This window comes from Magallana gigas, chromosome 6, assembly GCF_963853765.1.
Source record: "Magallana gigas chromosome 6, xbMagGiga1.1, whole genome shotgun sequence".
NCBI classification, from domain to species: domain Eukaryota; kingdom Metazoa; phylum Mollusca; class Bivalvia; order Ostreida; family Ostreidae; genus Magallana; species Magallana gigas.
The window spans coordinates 23050482-23065853 of record NC_088858.1 but is presented as its reverse complement, the minus strand read 5'-3'; the positions used below and the strand labels follow the sequence as shown (position 1 = coordinate 23065853).

General features: G+C 34.1%; 2 long non-coding RNA genes across 3 annotated transcripts; both read left to right on the top strand.

Moving 5' to 3' along the window:
• The first annotated feature begins 4377 nt into the window (after positions 1-4377).
• Positions 4378-6724, top strand: LOC136276624 (uncharacterized). Of its 2 annotated transcripts, none has more exons than XR_010715168.1 (4): positions 4378-5185; positions 5535-5602; positions 5806-5940; positions 6147-6724. It is a non-coding gene; the product is annotated as an uncharacterized lncRNA (long non-coding RNA). The 2 variants fall into 2 exon arrangements; XR_010715167.1 differs by having other exon boundaries at positions 5800-5940.
• Positions 6725-6949: 225 nt separating this feature from the next.
• LOC105342174 (uncharacterized) lies at positions 6950-7930 on the top strand. The gene is made up of 3 exons (XR_002201131.3): positions 6950-7001; positions 7187-7231; positions 7549-7930. It is a non-coding gene; the product is annotated as an uncharacterized lncRNA (long non-coding RNA).
• Positions 7931-15372: the final 7442 nt, after the last annotated feature.

The following is a 15372-nucleotide window of genomic DNA, read 5'->3' as shown; positions in this document are numbered from 1 at the left end:
GACGGTTGAGTAGTGTTTTCCATAACAGGTTGGGACAAACTACTACTGTTATTCTGAGCATCCGCACTAATGTAACTTTGTGAACCTTGTGACCTTTGCTTATATTTTAAAAATTGGTTAATATTTTTTTAATTTTAAGGAGAACCTTCGCAATGAAGTTCTTGTCGACAACATATACAGAACAGAGCAAAAGATGGATAGGCAACAAGAGGTATTTATTTTATTATTATTTATTGAGATGTTGATTTTGAAGGTTACATTAAAAGAAAATGAATGTTTTTTTGTTGGATTAAATTTTATTGACATGCAAATCAACTGCCCCGTCCTGTAATAAAGCTTAGACACGGGATCTCTCATTAAACGTAGCTTATTACAGGAGCCGGTGATCAACGAAAGCCGACGGACCATCATCATTGCAAAGATTGAAGCAGAGTTACTGATAAATTTATCAATATTTGATTTAGTTCAAAGTATGCACACACGAAAGTGAATTTTTCTTCGTCTGGCCTAATCTCATAATTAGTTAAAACAAATTGAAGATCACATTAGATGCCTGGGTAAGAATCTTACTTACATGAAGTAATACATGTATATATGATAAAATGTATATTTTCATTCTAGGAAATAAAGAAATGACGTCCGTCGGTCATCATTTTCAGAGCCAAGAAAAAAGAAATCGGATTTTGTTCTCCATACTTGTTGACCAAGTGGTAAGAAATACAAAAGGAACAGAATCATCCAATTAAAGACAATATCTTAACTCGTAACTGACATATATCTTGTTAAGATTTCCTTACTTGTATTGATATTCTGATATATTACTTTTTTTTAGAGGAAAATAAGAACTAGGAGATGTCCACAAATGGCAAGAAAAATGATGGTGATAATTTTATTCAAAATTACAGGGTAGTGTATGTCAAAATATATATTCCAAAGATATAATTTTTATATTTTAGTTCATTCATCATTTACTTAGAAAAAACTTCAAGATCGGTATCTGGTTCTTCAAAAGCTTCAGGAAGAGATGATGGTAACTTGTCTTTGTCTATATTCATTGTTTTCTCTCTTTTATCTTAAAAAATCCTATTGCTTTTGTTAGAAAAGGGTAAAAGAAAGAGAAAATGTGCGCCAGAAAAAAAGAAACAGTTAAAAAAGACTTGATGGTGAGAATGAATAATTAACACTTCACCGAAATGGAAATAACTATTTTTTGGTAAATTACCTTTCTAAGTAAATAAATAAATGTCACTTTATCTACTTTTTTAAAGATGGAAATAAAACGGAAAGAAGAAGTGAAAGAAAGACGAAACAGGCTGAAGATGGAAAAAATGGTAATAAGTGACATAAGTTCATCATAAAAGAACTTAAGATTGCCATTTTTTTTTCAAAAAGAAGTTTTGCATTTCAGGGGTAAGAGAAGGGCATTAATTTTGTTTTTCAGAGTTGTCCCTTGGAGAGAGATATTGAGGATACTGAGGATCACTTTGTTCCTAGGAAGGTGTTTCTGAACGAAGTTGAAACGTTTAAGTCTGTTCCAAAGGTAAAAGTCAGAATATACCTACTTAGTATTTTAAATGAAAACGACATTTTTTTGTCCACAGTTAGGCTGAATTAGCTTAATTCTAATTTTTTTTCCAATCAGCCCAATGTTGCAGCCAGAGTTAAGAGTATGGAGGAAGAAGAGCTCAATATAAGCTTAACATACGGAGACATCCGAATCCCAACAGAAGGTTAATTTAATACCAATTTAATTGAAGTTTCCTGTATGCGACATGTATTCATTATTTTTAAATGGTTATAATTTTTATTATACTTATAAGACATATCTTTTGTGTTTTTGACAGAGAGAGGCAAAACCGAAACTCACCCTGAAGAATCGTTTTTTTTGGGGTGGGGGGGGGGGAGGTTCCACTAAACAAAACGGAAACCTTTTCATTCACAGATACGGAAAATATCACTTTTATTATTCTTGAAAATAAATCACCATTTTTAACTTCTTCTCAAAAACTACAAGGCTGATTGTTACCATTTTTGGTGTGAGGCATCTCTAAGGTAAGAGGAATCTCAATTGTGAAATTCATGGCTCTACCACCCCCATGGCGCTACATGTGGGGCCAAATATGAAAAAAAGCCAAATTTTCAAAAATCTTCTTCTCTACTCCCACACATATGAGGAAAAAACTTGTTGCATAGTTATGATGTCCGTGAAGCCCTCTGCCAAAATTGTGAAATTCATGGCTTCTGGCTCAAGGGTTGGGCCAATATGGCCATATAGTAAAATGTATTAAATTTAAATAAAATCTCCTTCTCAACTCCAATATATTTGTTAAAAACTTAATGCATGATTATGATTTCCATGAAGCCCTCTACCTAATTGTGAAATTCAGGACCACTTGGTCAAGGGTTCAGGCTCTAGGGTGGGGCCAATATGGCCACATAGGTAAAATGTATTAAATCTTCTTCTCTACTCCCATATATATTTGTTAAAAACTGGATATATGAATATGATGTCCATGAGGCCTTCTACCAAGATTGTGATATTCATGACCCCTGGGTCAGGGGTTCAGGCTCTAGGGTGGGACCAATATGGCGATATAGTTAAAATGTATTAAATCTTAAAAAATCTTCTTCTCTACTCCCATATATATTTGTTAAAAACTAAATGACTGGTTATAATGTTCATGAAGCCCTCTACCAAAATTATAAAATTCATGACTCCTTTATCAGGGGTTCAGGCTCTAGGGTGGGGCCAATATGGACATATAGTAAAAATATTTTAAACCTTAAAAAATCTTCTCTACTCCCACACATGTGGGCAAAAAACTAAATACATGGTGATGATGTTCACTGACTCCTCTACCTAAGTTGTGAAATTCATGGCCACTGGATCAGGGGTTCAGGACATTAAGGGGCCGGGGGGGGGGGGGGGGGGCAATATGGCAATATAGTGTTAAAGGGGCATGGTCACGATTTTGGTCAAGTTTTATTTTTCGATTTCTATTGTTTACAATGCTTTAGTAAGGCATTTCTAATAATCAAATAAAATTTTACAGTGATTCGAAGAGTTATAAGCAAGATAAAGGGCTCACAATTCTTTGACATGTAAACAAGGCTCGTGCCCTGATTTTGTTTACATAGTCAATATACCAGTAAAAAATCTTTTTCCAGCTTATTTGTCTATCTTTTTATTTAATTTAGGCATGGATAAACAGTTCCAAACGTTTAACACATTCGTTTTAAGTTTAAAACTGAAATTTTTACTTTAACGTTCAAAATGTAAACAAAAGCTTTATTTACATAGCAAAGAATTTCAAGCTCTGTAACTCGCTTATAACTCAACAAATTACACTCAAATTTCGGTTGCCTATTAAAAATGCCTTTCTGAAGCATTGTAAATATTAAAATCGGAAAAATAATTTTTGACCAAAATCGTGACCATGCCCCTTTAATGCATATAATGTTTAAAAACTTTTTTCTTCTTTATTCTCACACATCTGTAAAAACTGACTTAGTTATAATTATGTTTACCAGGAAGTCCTCTACTAAAATTTAAATTTTCATGTCCCCTGGAGTATGGGTTTTGACTCTAGGGCAGGACCAAAATGGATGTATAGGTGTAAATGCATATAATGGTAAAAAATTATCTTCTTTACCCCCACACACCTGAAAGGAAAACTGAATTCATGGTTTGTAGACCAAATTAAGTTTTTCGCCAAATTATAGGTTTCATAGTTCTTTTTGAAAGATTTTAGGCAGGGAGGTGGTCGACATTACAAATTTATAATTTTTCTATTCCAGAATGAAACCTAATTAATTAAATGCATATGTGAGACTCCGCGACAAGTTTGTGTATGGGTTATATGCTACTCAGGTGACCGTTAAGGCCAATTGGCCTCTTGTTTCCATTTACCAATGTGTTTATCTTATTCATAACATCATGACATAACATCATAAATGTGAATCGATCAAAACTATCGACTTTTTTCATTTGTGATGTATATTTATAGAGACAAATAGAAAATTATACAATACAAATGAAAAATTATACATTATAAATGGAAAGTTATACAATACAAATGGAAAGTACAATACAAATGATAATTATAGTATACAAATGATAATTATATAATACAAATGGAAAATTATCAAATACAAATGGAAAATTATAGAATACAAACGATTATTATAGAATACAAATGGAAAATTATAGAATACAAATGGAAAATTATAGAATACAAATGATAATTATACAATACAATTGGAAAATTATAGAATACAAATGATAATTATAGAATACAAATGATAATTATATAATATAAAATGGAAAATTATAGAATACAAATGAATATTTATATAATACAAATGGAAAAGATCGAATATTGCAACGTTTGACATGCCATAGTGTAAAAGAATTACAGATTGTGAAATACATGAGGCGATACGAGAAACAGTAGGAGAAAAGATATATTGTATACATTTCAAAAGAGACTTACGGTATTGTATACAGTTCGAAAGAGACTTACGGCGAGTGTACCTCAGGTGCAGGGATAGCCGTTCGAAACTATACTTGTTGAGGGTTTCGATCTGAGAAATATTTCCGTTCAGGTATATGACTCAAACATGTATTAAACAGGTGCAAAAAACCCAGAAAGACCCAGTTCTTAAGATAACCATCGGGGTCCGCCGCCATAAAACTTTGAGAATTCTCAAAAAAATTCTCAACTCAAGTCTTGAGAATTACTCAGCTAAGAATATTCTCAAAACCACCGCCATAAAGCTTCTTGAGAATATTCTTAGCTGAGTAATTCTCAAGACTTGAGTTGAGAATTTTCTCAAATTTATGTTCTCGCGAGACGGTTTACGCAGACATTTTTCAATGATTGAAGCGGTCTCATTAAACTCTTCTGTGTCAAAAAGGTTGAAAATGTCCGTATCTACTGTAAACAAATGCGTAATTTCCTCTGTCTTTTGTTGTCTGCTACCTGATTATTATCATGGAAACCGAAGAGAAAAAGCAGAGAATGAGAGCTCAAAACTGGACAACAGAAGAAGAAATTGCGCTTATAGAAAACGTCAAGGAAAGGTCCCTTACATTGTTTGGCCCAATAAAGGGAAGCGGGATGAAGGGGAAAATAAAGGATATTAGAGAGAAGGAATGGAGTTGTATTGCAGACAGACTAAATTCGTAAGTTTTTAAAAGGAAATTTAATAAAAAGAATGATCTGGGTGACATTTTTCTTCAATAGGCCTGACCTACTTGTACTTTCGTTTTACAACACTCATGGATTCAAGTGCACAGATGCTGTATAAATTTGAATCGGAAACAGAGTCAGTTGTGGCAAGTGTCATGCAACAAAACATGTGTATATATACAGAAGATGGATAACATATTTTAAACATTTTAATCTGCATTTAATTGTTAAATCTTAAATACTGGCTATCATTAACTGAAAATGGTTATGAGATGCTAAAAATAGAATCGGAAAATCCCTTGTGATCGTCTTTATATTGATGAGGTTTATTTACTGTTTTAGTATGTTTGACACAAAGAGAAGGGGTTTGGAGGAGATAAAATAGAAATATTACAACATCAAATCAAGAAGTATGTTATAATTAACATCATTACAATCCTTTTGAAAGTTTATTTTATTGTTTTATATATGTATAGTTTATAAACAGTATTAAAGCTGTAATAATAACCGATATAAATATTTGATACTATTCATTATATATAAACATAATTTTCATGGTCATTGGACAAAATAGCAAAGTTGCATTAATAAGTTTTCTTGCATGCAGGTAAAGAAAAATTAGATGGAGTTAAAAGACCCAAAACTGGAGGTGGTCCCCCCTTACCACCTCTTGGTGAAGAGACATTCCTTCGGCTCTCTGATGGGGAGCCAAATATCCATGGATTGGAAGGTGGAGTTGACACTGATGGTACTTACAATTAATTTAAGTGTTTCATGCATCATCATTTTGATTTAAATATATTTTTGACAACTACAAAAGCTTCATCAATTTTTAAGAAACTTAAGAAAGAAAGAGGAGAGAGAGAGAGAAATAGCTGGCTTCATATGATTACTGCTTCGAAATAAAATTTGCTATTAAAATAGTACAATGAATATACACTCTTTACTTTTAAGCACCAGTTCAATGTCAGTCCTCATCGACAGCTGAAATGTCTTGCTTATCTGAACAAAGTACATCAGAAGGTAAAATATAGTTACTTGTATTTGTCTTTGAGAATGTTGTATCCCCTTAATATACACCGGTATATACCGTATATATAATACATCCATAAGAAAATAACATTTTATTACATACTTAGTAGTAAATACAGGTTTTTTGCATATGTGATACAGATGACATCACAAAACAGGTTATCATGCAGCCCTAGGGCTGGTACGGATCGGTATCACACCACTTGCGGATCTCCTCTGCCTTCTTTCATTTCGGTATTTGTGCATGTTTACAAACGAAAAATAAAACATTTGCTACAGTTGACATTTTAAAGTGCAGTTTAAAACTACAATGCTAGCAACTGTTTAGAAGCAGTTAATTTGAAAACCTGGGGAAATTCTGGTTCTGTAGATTCATGTTTAGTAAAACAATAAGATCTCATATTTTTATTTAATACATGTACAGACTACTTTCAAATGATATTTAAAATCATTTGTTTAAGTTGATCTTTTTTAAAAAGTTTTATTACTAAGAATGTAATGAATATTACAATAGATACCCTTTTTCTATATCACAGCCTGTATCAGCCCTCGACCAATCTCATCCCTCGAGCATTTGGCCCTCGGGCTGATACTGGCTGTGATATTGAAAAGGGTATGTATTATTCTGTACATATGACACTGATTTTCTATAATTATGATTCTATCATTTTATTCCATGTTTTGCACCTAAGTTTGCAGTTTTAAAATATTTTAATGCAGTAGCAGAAAATTTGGACAAAGAAAATGCAAAAGCAGTGGAAGAAATCAGCATTCATGGTATGGTGGTAATTTTTATTGATAGGAAGAAATATTCTACACATTTTGAAATAGAAAGCATTAAGTGATATGAGTGTAGTGGGTATTTTTGTCAAAAGTGTAATATATAATAGATTTAATATATATAATATATGAGTATATTTAGTTTACTATATCAGTAATTATTATACTTTGTTTTCTACCAGTGCCAGAACATTCAGGATGTAAAAAGAAGAAGCACAACAAAAAAGGTACATGTTATAAACTTAAACATATAGTTTATTAACAACAAATACATTAATTCAGCTATGTGCCTATAAAATAAATACATGTAGATCGATTCATTTAACACAACTAATGATATATGAACAAATAAAGAAATTCTGTGTTTATCATACATAGACCATATTAGTTATCTTAAATAATTTTTAATAATTACTTTATAAATTTGCACAAAGTTGATTGACACTGAGATAATTGAATACATATTATATACATTCTACATGGATCAATATCATTTTTGCTCTGCTTTACAATTACACTAATATGTTAATATAATTTAATAAAGAAAGAATCCCAAAGAAGGTGTTTAGAAGAACTGGAAAGAGAAAACATAACTCTCGATAACCAAAGACTGCAGGATGAGATTGCTAAAATAAGAGTAGAGAGAGAAGTTTTAGTTTTGAAGAAGGAGGTCCTTACTCTACAAAAGCAAAATTAGTTTTTGAAATTCAGACATCATTCCCATGTCTAGTGGAACAGTTGTCATCACTGCCTGAATGTTAATGACAATTTACACCTTATAATTTGAGAGAGAGAGAAAGAGAGAGAGTAGGAAAGAGAGACAAAGAAAGAGGAGAAAGAATAGGAAATAGAGACAAAGCAAGAGGAGAGAGAGAGAGAGATCAAAATGATGTTACTTAGCAGAAATAAATTATCATAAAATCAAACTTCAAAAGTCTATAGTTATGCATTATGGTACGTAGCCTGAAAGTGGCTCAAAAAAATCCATTGGTGATGGCAGCTCTCTTCAAGACTCCATCATTCCTGGCAGGTGCTGCAGGGTCCTGCAGGAGCTGAGGCTGGTAGTCCCTGATGTTAAGGTCGCAAATGTTGTAACTGACTTGAGTGTCCTGTCTGTCTATGGCGATGTTATGTAGGATACAGGTTGCAGTTATGTATTCTACTGCTTGTTCTGGGCTAGTCCTCAGTCCAAAATGAAGCGATTGGAACTTTATCTTCAATATTCCAAAAGTCTGTTCAATCAGAACCCGTGTGGGACACAAACTGGCATTAAATCTTTCCTCAGCAGGGGTCCGTGGTGCTAGATAGGGGGTCATCAAATATCTGGTTAGGGGGTAGCCAGAGTCACCCAGTGGTAGACCATCATGCATTCCTAGATTTTAACAATATTTTGTATTTTAAATTTGCAAAAACTTGATGAAACGCAATATAAATCAAATATGGTATTTATAGTTGCATGATTTTTATAGAATGGTTATACATAAATTTCATTATATAGGAATTTGAATGCATTATTGCTGAGGGGAAGTATTAAAACACCTCGCAATTACCATTTTCAAACTGCTGACAAAGAGATGATGTTCTCCAAATTCTTGAGTCATGTCAGGAGCCTGGCCATCTGGCACAAATGGGAGGTTATTCTAAAGTTAGGGTCACACACCATCTACACCATCTACATGTACAAAAATATTGTTTTATGTAGAGAAATGTGATTACAATGCAAACATTTTTGAGTACGGTATGTTCTATAATGTTTAAAGCTGCTTGGTCCGATTTTATATTAAATTTTATGCACGCTTTTAAACGATGGCTATGCTTAGTGTATGTATAATAATAGACATTGCAGTAGTTTTACCCGTCAATTATGCCATATTTCAATGATGAAAAATACGTACAAAATTTGCTAACAAATCAAACGACATTAAAAGGTACCGCGTTATTTCGCCTCATGTTAAATTTCACCCCTGACGACGAGACGGGTATGGTTGTATTACGAATTCGACATCGCTTTAAATAAAGGTCGAATGGTCAGACAAATGATCAGACAAATTACAAATAAACATGTGTACGTTTTGTTCGCCAATATTTCTAAAGTCTGTTTTCTTTACAATACATAGCATGCGGGTTGAATAACCCCAATCATTCGGGCGACAAAACCATGCGGTTTCCTTTTCTAAACATTCCCGTGATGCATTTTGGTTTGTTTTTTCGTTTGCCCAAAGAGAAATTATTTTTATTTACTTAGAATATTTCTAACTCTGAAAAGAGATTGATTCTGCTGGTGTAAATAGGAGAAAGTCCATAATTTTCTAAGATAAATGATTTGTATGAACAAAATTTTGATACTGTAATTACGGAAAAATCGGACCAAGCAGCTTTAACAAATTCTGACATTCTGATTTTCTGTATTGTGTTGATCTAATTCAATATTTATACATATTTTTTAACATCCTATTTGCTCATCAGATTATCTTGAACACATTTATAATTGTATTCATCTTAATAAATAAATGTCTACAGATTAAAGTATAAAGCATTAAATTTTACCAATATAAGTTTATGATTTTTATCAATCAAGGTCCTCAGGAACATGTTTAAACATACATTTTAAAAAAAAAAGTACCTGAACATTTAGACAATGAAATCTTTTCCTGTTTACAAAGTCAGCTTCATTTGCAGTCGGTGTGGAAATTCTTATTTGTGTTCCATCAACACAACCTCGAATTTTAGGAAATCCTAAGAAAAAAGAAATGTTTATATTATAATGTATGTTCATGTATTATCAATGATACATGTACACATCGTGTAGTGAATCAGGTTAAGATTCGAGATTTGTGTCCATAAATATATTGCAAGATTTATTTTAATATGTTGTAAGATTCTCAATGCTACAGATGTATATCTATAAAGACGCTGACCCAACCCAAGCATTAACCCACCAACATGCCCCCCCCCCCCCCCAAATAAAAAATAAAATACTAAGACCCCAGCGGGATAGATGTAGAAAAAACCATAAACTTTGAAAAAGATATTCCCTCTTATATACTACATGTAAGTACAAAATTTTATTTAAATACTATGGCATCCATTTGTAATATCTGCATTGACCTAGCACCCCCCTCCACCACATAAAGACTCAAATGAATTTATTTATTTATTTCGCAAATTGACTTTAAAGTGTAAAATCTTGTTTATTTAAAAATGAAGTGAATAATTGCTATGAAAGATGAACAAGGGTACTTTAATCTTACACATGTCCATACATATTTCGAAAGGGTGTTGGGGGGGGGGGGGTGTTTGAGAGTGGGTTGTTTTATGATGTTCAGTCATTTTATCACAGGGTGGTAGTGGTATGGGTACTCTGATTTTAGTGTGTTGGATATACATGTAATAATTTGTAAACCAATCGACAATGAACATCCTTGATAATCAAACTGACAAGTGCAACAGACTTTTAGTATTTTATATTGTAATACACCTCTCTTGGATCCACCATCCATTATTCGGTAACTGCCCTTTGCGAAACTCTTTTGAGTGAAAAAACCCCAAAAGTTAATCATCTTTGGAGATTTGTGAATTATGTTCGATGTCTGTACAAGCTTTAATCAGAAACATTTATGTCTTAGCTTTTAAAAACACCTTTATTACCGAATGTTAAAAAGTTGAACTCTCACAATTGTTTACTTTTACAATGTTTATTGTGCTTTTAAAGCAGAATCGGCAACTTTCATTTTACGGCGCATACAACTCTAAACAGTGTGTACGATGATTACGCAGTACAGTTAAGGCGGTCAATAAAAATATGGGCAAATTTTTGTGATGAAAACACGTATACTTTAGTTAAACTGGCATGTCCTTTTTAAAATCAATAACAGTCACTCAAATGCAATATATTTTTAAAATATATATATAACAGTACAATATTTTATGTTCAATGTGGTCACGTGATATGACAGTCGGATGGTACAAGCAGATGAATTTGTGGTTTTGAGGTCATTTAAAAAATTCAATATTGCAAGGGCATAATCATGTCAAAATTCACAACTGAATTATGAAATAACTTGATGTTATATCGAAGATTTTGAAAAACGGTGCGAACTTTTTAAGATAAGAATATTTGTTAGTAGAAACCGTAATTTATAATGCATATGTTGAATAATTTTGAAGGTCACAGGGTCATTAAGAAATAATTAATTTGTAAGATTTTACAAAGATCGTAGAAGTTTTTAAGTTACATAGCATATTTCAAATTCACATGTAAAAGTTTGTCGGGATCAGGTAAGTGTTTGCCCTTGCAATTAAGTGATTTATTTAGGTACTCAGATTTTAGATATACGATATTTTATACAAAACCGAGGTGGCTTCTTTATACGATGCATACTTTTAACAAAATGAAAATAAGACTATATAGGTAGCATTCTACTAATAATAATTTTAAACAAAATATTCATTTATACTTTTCCGTTAATGTATGACATTTATTTTTCTTCGCTATAAAACTGCACGATAGCCTTCAATGATTTAACTTAATGCGTCATTTTGAAGCATATGACGTCATATTTTGTAGTACAGCGAGAACGACATCTCGCTTATTTTCAGTGTGTACGATATAACGGACATCAAAATTGTAAGTAATAGCATTTGTTGTTTTTAATTAAAAGATTAGTATAAGTTAATTTTACTAATAAATAGATTAATAAGTACTTTCGAGGTTTGTAATATACTGTGATGTCATAATGCACATTTCCCGTACTTTTTGTCTGAACGGAGTTTATTGACAGCCTTAACTGTGCTGCGTACCTGCAATTCGGCGGAATCCTTCCCTGACCTTACTGGCCATGTCACCCACCGGAAATTTAATCATGTGTGTGAACACCTCAATAATTGCCCTTGCCACAGATTTTACCACTCTTCCTGCAGAGGATTCTGACACATTCAAACTGTCCCCAACAAGTCGTGCCCCGGTGGCCACGAATCGTAGGAAAAGGAGCACCTGGATCAGCGGGGGAATGGGCCGATTCCTGGCAGTGTCTGTCTCTAGGATGTTGTTGACTCCATCCACGATAAACAGAATGGTTTCTGTAGAAAACCTGTATCTTTGATACACTTCTTCCTCATCAAGACTTTCCAGAGGATTACTTAGGTCTCGAATTACACGAGGTCGCCTCACTGGAACCGCGTTCTGTCTTCTGCGACGCCGACGTCTTACAATGGCAGCCATTTTGTTTGCTTGAGAAAATTCTTAAGTCTACTTTTTTGTATACTCAAATATTTGAGAATAAAACAGAATTTGAGAATTTTTATTTTCCTCAACTTTTTTATGGCGGCGGCTGAGTCTGAGAATTGGGGAGTTGAGAATATTCTCAGACTTAAGAATGTTTTATGACGGTGGACCCAGGACCGGGTTGCTCAAAACACTGGTGAACTTTAACCACTGGTTAACATAAACAGTGGTTAAAGTTAGTATCCATTGGTTTACTAACCAGTGGTAAAAGTTGTGTTGCTCAAAACGAATTTAGCCACTGGCTACTGTTGTTTAACCAGTGCTTAGTATCCCACAATGCACTTACTTTGTCCGTCTGTCAAACATGGCTGCCAAAAAAGAAGTGAAAACTTTTCACCCGATGGAATTTTTATTTATAATTGAACAAGTTGAGAAACATATCGATAGCATCCAGAGTAAACAGACAAATCAGGTAATCAACGGAAAAAAAATATGACTGTTGGAGAAAAATTACCGAGTCTGTAAATGCCAGGGGAGGTGTATGTCGGACCATCGAACAGGTGAAGGAAATATATCGTAAAGCCTGTTCAAAGGCGAAGGGGGAGAGTGTGTCCCAAAGGGTACACCAAAAAAAGACCGGCGGTGGACCACGATGCGGTGTCACAAAAGATTTTGGACCTGCACGAGGATTCCCCTAACTTCACCGGGCTTGTCGGCGGTGTGGAGGTTGGTTGATTGATCATTACAGGTAAAAACTATTCACAACTTCAAGTATAGATTTTAAAATTTACCCATTTCAATACCTTTCAACGAGAAAATTTGAAATTTATGGTAGATTTTCATTCTTCAATCAGTGATAATAATATTCAAATATGCGTAAGGAGATTCATTGAAATGATTTCATATAGCGGCCCTGAATTTAATCCACTCCATGAGTGCCACCAACCGCGCCGATTACAGCGGGAAATCCAGCAATACCATAGAACCCCTTCTTGAAGGCCATCATTTTCCCTGGTGGTAGAGGGCCACTTGATGAACTTGGGAGAAACATCAGTCAAGGCCTGCGAAACATTGCGCACACTTCTTGACTTGTGAAACCAAGGGTATCACACACAGTTTTCATATTATCACCTGTGGCAAAGTACCTTAAAGCGATTTCTACTTGGTTTATAGTGGACAGGGAATGACTCCTCAGGGTGGGGCGGCATAACTCTGGTTCTATAAGATCTGTTATAAATCTTACCGATTCCATAGAAAACCGATACCTTTCTTTGTATTCCGCCTCGTCAAAATTATGACTGAAATGTCTGTAAACTCGCTGTTTTTTGTGTCGTCTGCCAAAGTTTAGGTCAAACAACAACCTAGCAGCCATGTTTAACCACTGGTTAAAAGACTTAACCCAGCTTTGTAGAATGGTTATCTTTAGCCAAAAGTTAACCACTGGATAAGCAATTTAGCCAGTGGTTAACTTTTGAGCAACGTAGTTTAACCACTGGTCAAAATTTAACCACTGGATAAGGGATTTAACCAGTGGTTAAAGATAACCAATGTTTTGAGCAACCCGGTCCAGCTGTCTATCCGTGTCAGTTGATAACAGTACAATCCTCGAAATGTTGAACAGTTTTAAAGTTACGATCAAAAGCAATCTAAAATATAAGAAAATACGAAATACTGTTAATAATAAGATGACCAGTGTTTTGAACAGCAATGTATTTCTATACATAGCACCAATGATCAACAAATCTCTTCCGAAAAATGTTACATGTGCTGGTCTTAAATGCCGTCTATACTACTATGGTCAAGCTACCAACCTCCCAAAACCTTAGTGTTTTTATGCTGGAAATCTGGACACATGGATCATCAATGCATCAGTTAAAAACGAGTCAACAGTTGATTTTTACTAAGGCAGAGGTCTTGATAACACATCTTCGCTAGCCAAGGGTTTTTGGTCCACTTTGCTCCCCTTAAACCCTTGGCAGATTTCATTACGAAAACTTGGTGACAAGCTCCAGTTTTGAGTAGCTGATTCAATCGCAGTGCTGGTAAATATAAACTTTAAAAGATCACTTTGGTCAAACATTCGGTGTTTTTAACAAGTTGAGACACAAGTTCTCGAATACAGTGCCTCCCCAACGATGGTTTAACCAGATCGCTTTAAAAAGCCTGTATGTTTTACTGGGAATGAACATACTTCTACAGACTTGTCAAGGCTCGCGTGATAGCATGGAAAGTAAACATGGCGAATGTAGAAGTTGTCTATCTCGTTAGTAGATACGTTCCTGCTTATGGTTATTGCTTTTAAGGGTTCAGTGAGCTGTGTTTTATTTAATCTCTTTGGTCCGCAATATTCACGACAACGATACCTGGTTTTATGACATAAAAGCTTTCAGATAAATCGGCGCCTTTTTCACTCCCTACAAAACACTATGAATAAAACATTCGGTGCTTTCCCTGGGTTATAACTTAATTCGTATTTAATAACAACGCTAATTATGTTCCAATATTCAGTTGTCAATATGTTTTCAAGTTGTATTAATGCCGTAGTGTGTATAACCCGTTGTTTAATTCGATTAAAATGTAAATATGCAAGGGGCGCAACTCGAGTTGCTCGCTAGATAGCGCCACCACATCACCGAGTTTTCGTAATGAAATCCGTCAAGGGTTTATAGGGAGCAAAGTGAACCGAAAACCCTTGGCTAGCGGAGATGTGATAACAATGACAAAGAAAAAGACAAGATATTTGTGAGCCAATGTTCACTAGTAAAACCCCCGCTCTGTCATTTCGAAATAAACAGGAAGTTGAAGTCCGATTAATTTAAAATTGGATCTCAACGTATAACATGCCTTCAGAAAAAGTGTGTCAAAATTTCAAGCCTCTGCAACAGATAGTTGTGAAGTAGTTTCGTTTAAAAATTTAGGCTAAAAATAAACAAAGTCGCCATTTAGCAGAAAGTTGACGTCTGATTGGTACAAAAATATATCCCATCATATGGCATGCCTAAACAAATACTAGAAGTGTGTCAAAATTCAAGCATCTGCGACAAATACAGCTGCTGAGAAATCTATGACAAAAGTCTGTTTTAACATTAAGGCTAATAATAAACAAAGTCGTCGTTTAACAGGAAGTTGAGGTCCGATTTTTAC